This window comes from Saccopteryx leptura, chromosome 1 (assembly GCF_036850995.1).
Source record: "Saccopteryx leptura isolate mSacLep1 chromosome 1, mSacLep1_pri_phased_curated, whole genome shotgun sequence".
Lineage (NCBI taxonomy): Eukaryota > Metazoa > Chordata > Mammalia > Chiroptera > Emballonuridae > Saccopteryx > Saccopteryx leptura.
This window is the reverse complement of record NC_089503.1, coordinates 141,835,194-141,840,224: the sequence shown is the minus strand read 5'-3', so window position 1 is coordinate 141,840,224 and position 5,031 is coordinate 141,835,194.

Sequence of the window (5,031 nt, the reverse complement as noted above, 5' to 3'; positions counted from 1 at the left end):
ACAAGACAGTGGATGCTATCCCACTTACTTGTATTCCACACCATCTTTGTTCTATCAATACTTGATGAGCCTCACAAATAGTTTCCAAACATGTCTCCAAAAATATATATATATATATACATACATATATATATCTCACAGTGAAGCTGGTTTTAAATCAGGGCTTCTTAGTCTAGGTTCTCTCCAAAAACACAGTTTGAGACAAGATCATTCATATTGGGAAGTGATTCCAAGGAACCGAAGTGAAGAACTAGGCCGATTGAAACAGAAGGAAGAGAAGCCAATCCAAGCACCCGTTAGTCACTAGTATGAGCAGCTGCAGCTCCATGCCCTTGGGATGCTTTGAGGGACCTTGTAGAATGAGCCCCATATCTTCCTAATAAATGCAGGGGGGAGAATATTTATCCATCAACTCTCATCAATGCACCGTCAGGTTTTCATTTACTCCCACTTTCAGTGCATCCAGAAGGCAGAATGGCTGGCCGGGCTTCTGCAGGCAACAGCCTCAGAGAAACCCCAGCTCAGAAAGCAGGAGCTACGCGATATAGCTGAGGCAAGGAGCTGATGGGTCGCAACTGCACATCATCATCATGGCAATGGCTGGAGGCAAAAGGCAGGCTAAGAGGATGTAAGAAAGGGCATTAGAAGTGGCCCATATAATGTGTAATGCTTAAATTTTGCCACCATCCTCCCAACACATTATCAGTTAGGTTCACATGATCACACTACTACTTCATCCAGCATCAGAATAGTGGCCTCATGCTAGACACCAGGAATAAAGGAACTGATACACTTTCCTTGGGCTCAAGGAGAATTCCAGTTTAAGACACCACTCTATACATCAACTATTTTAATCCATTTGGATCAATACTACCAGTTAATACATGAACACACGCAGATGCTCCCACCTTTGTTCTGTGGGCAGCAATGATTGGAGGTCAGTACAAGGGAAGACTTCAGAAAGAGGGTGGTGTGGTGCCTGTGAGGTTTCAAACGACCAACTGGAATCTTCCAGGAACAAGATGAGAGAATAGATCACTTATGCAGAGTCATGGAAGTTGGAGAACTCAAAATGTATGCAAGAAAATATAAACACTTTACAAAGCTTAAAATAGAGATAGCATGTAGGGAAATGGTCAGTCATAACGAGGTAACACAGCCCATGAAATAGACCATGAAACCCTGGATCTCTACCTGAGTGCCTTGAACTCCATTGTACTGAAAATAAAGAACATGGAAAGATTATTTAAAAGGAAGGGAGTTATTCAGTTTGCTTTTAAGAAAGATAACTTTGATAATATCACGGCAGGGAGTTTATATAATTTCAAAGGAATTTCAGAGGTAAATTAAACCTTATATATCTTGATGATCCCAAGATTAAATTAATTCAGTTCTGTCAAACATTTCAATTCATAAAATATACAATAACCCATTTTTTATAAATGTACAGGACATTGTGGCTAATTTTAACACAAGACAAAATGAAAACCATGTAAAGGCTTCATCAAAGCAGAGACTTTTGTGAGAGTGTATGTCTGTTATTTATTAGTTAGTGTTCACAGAAATTTACAATTCAGACCTAGAGATAATTTAAGCCACTGGTCATTTCTCTGACCCTGTACTTTGGAGAAACAGTACGATCATTTAGGAAGACTAATGTCCAGAAGCGTAGGTTTATCCTAACCTGTTGGAAGAAAATCAGTCACTTAGACTTTTTGTTAAGATGGTAAATAATGGGCATCCAATAAACAAAGTTGACTTTCTCAACTCACATTCAGCAAAACAGATTCATTCTAAGGCTTCTTACATGAATGCATGTGCCAGACACAGCAGCATGATCATATCAGTGGAGGGAGAAGAAGACAACGATGTGAAATAGAACATGAAGGGATAGGCACAGAGACAAGAGAAACAGAGAGACAAGAGAAAGATTTAAAGGAGCAAAGAACCTGCTGGGCCTCAGGTTCCACAGCACCTACAGTGAGCATTTCTCCCTCTGCTAGACTGTTCACAATGGTGGGTATTGGTGTTAGATGGCTAGAAATGTGACCCATTTCTAGAGAGGCAATTCAGAGAACCTCTGCTAATGTTCAAGCCCCTTCCCCTCATGCAGCCAAGGCCACCAACTATTTTGAATCCATGGGCCATTTTGGCAGTCTGGTGAGAGACCTGAGAAACCCTTTCTTATTTCTATTTTCTAAATAATAATGTGTTGAAATACATAAAATAAAATTATATTGAAATACAATTACCAAACTATTGCAGAACAAATTCTGCGATGTGCAAATGCATGTACTTCTTTAGCAGTACGCAATGTCAAGCTCTAACGGCAACTGGTGCCTAGCATGATTTCAGCGACGTGATGAGCATCAGTGATATTCTGAAGCATCTGCAACGTTGTGAGGTGATATGAAAATACCAGTTATTTCTATCTGACAAACTCATAGTTGTTGCTAACACTGCTATAGTTTATTGTCTCCTAATAATTTATGCATATGCTAAAGTTTAATTAGAGGCTGGTGAAACTAAAGACTGTAATTCACAATCCCAGGTTAAGCCTGCTACTCACACTTCTGAAAGTGTGACCTCCATGTTACAATCTATTTCCTGGGGGGAATAAAACAAGTCTCATTTCAAAGAATTCCTCAAATCTCCACATAATAGAAGTTGTAATTTTTTAAATCAATTGATTGAAAACACATATAATAACTAAAAGCTACCATGAATTTAGAGTTACTTACAAATATTTGAATTTTATAAATCACAACCCCATCTGCATGTGTTACAGATAGAATAATGCCCATATAACTATACATGCAAAACCTTGTATTTATTTATTCAGGTAGCAAGCAATGCACTCAGCACATAAGAATTTGGAAGGCTGTTTTTAACGTAACTGGTGTCTGTTTTAAAAAGGAACATAATCTCAAGTATAAACCAGAGATTTCAGTTTCATTGTGGGACCTTGAACAGTTTCCTGTGTAAAATGGGTACTAAAGTCATACTGACTTCATTAGATTACTGTAAAAACCAAAATGATCTAAATCAGTGTTTTTCTAAACAATGGGTTATAAACCATTTCACAGGACATAAAATATATTAACATGTCATAATTAGCATACTTTAAAGGAAATAGAATAAAATGATAAATAGCAAAGTAAATGTTGTTTTGAGGAACCTCTATTCCAAATATATAGTTCAACTTAGTTCTACTTTATGGCACTATTTTTTAAATTGTAAGTTATGAAACTTTTTTTAAGTACTGAACAAAACATGTAAAGCACATAGCAGAAGGTGTGATACATACCAAGCTATCGTTAGTAATTAGAGTAAATCATTGGTGCCCCAGATCAGAGTCACAGATTGAGGACCACTCCCCTAAAAAGGCTACTTAGAGACCTGGTCTGCTAGGAATGTATGGGACCAGCATTTTCAATATATTTATACTACAATCCCGCAGAGGGACCTGAACAAGCCTTACCATAGAGAGGAGAAAATAAAAATATGACTCTTGAAAAACAGAATAGTTTTATTTAGCTTACCTTAAGAGCTTGAATGCCCTCTTGGTTAATTACTGGCCATGTGGCCTCAAACGAGTTATTTAATTTCTCTGCACTACAACTCCCTAGAATAAAGATAATAATAGTAGCTACCTCATATGGAATTAATTTAGTTAACTACAAATAATCCTTACTTTGCCTACCACATAGTAAGTGTTCAATAAATGCTAGCTCTTATATTTGCTATTATTACTGTTACCATAACAATAGACAAAAATCTACAAACAGTGACCATTTTTCTATCTCCTCCATTAGTTTCAAATGATTTAAAAAAAAATTTTTTTCCATTGATTTGAGAGAGAGAGGGGATGGAAGAAAGAGAGAGAAGCATCAACTCATTGTTCCACTTAGTTGTGCATTCATTGCTTGCTTCTCATTATGTGCCGTGATTGGGCATCGAACCTGCCACCTCGCCACACTGTGATGACACTCTATCCACTGAGCCACCTGGCCAGGGCCTCAAATGATTTTTATTTCTCATGGTTATTTCTGCAGCAAAACAACAGACTTTTTGAAATAAAATAAAAGGCTGAGAACAACCTTCTCTTTAGAAAATCCTTTCTTTATACATTACCACCTACATTCTTCTGTCTTTCCTCTGAGATCTGAGTTACTTTTCCAGGGTTATTTTTATTTTTCTCTCTTTCATGGTTGGCAGAGAGTGTGTGCGTACAAATCTGCACATCCTGACCACAAGCTGAAACTTCATCAGGAGACCCACAGGTGCTCAGCCCGGCTTCCTGGACACACGATTTCTTGCTTCCACTTAGAAAATACCATAAGGAATTGATGTGACCCGGACAAAGGGCAGTGGAGCTTTTCTAATATTCACAGACATACTGGCCCCTGGATCAAATCTGGGATTTACCACGCCAGCGCCCAGTCCCCTGACAGTGCCTGGTAACCGCTCGACTGGAAATAGACTTTCTGGATGACCGCTGAGTTTCTAAATCACATTACCCTTTGTCAAGCCACACAGCAGGTAAACAGTGGAATAATTTCGAATCTCCACGTCAGGGAAAGCACGCCCTCCAGAGAGGCATCAGCCTCCCGAAGGCTGCATTGCTTCGGTGCCCTCCCTTGCCCTAGCAGTGTCTGTTAGAGTTGGGAGGTGCCCACCAGCCTTTGCCTCACAGTCCTGCCCTCTTAGGGCCCACCAGCCAAAGGCGGTTTGGAATGCCACCCACCCAACATCCCACCCAGGTCCCTGTGCTCTGGGTCTCCTTTAAGTATCCAGAAGAAATCATTTCAGACCCAAAGTGAATAAGCTGCCTAGGACAGAATTTCGTGAGAATACATAACAGCAACCAAAAGCAGAGCCAGCAGAAGCAGACCAGAGCAGAGAGGGTTGGTCCAGTCTTTGTAACACAAAAGCTTTCCCAAATGAAAGGTGGTAGACTAGCATGGCCAGTATCTATATACCCACCCACTAGACGCAACAGTTGTTCATATTTTAGCATTATGTGTGCAT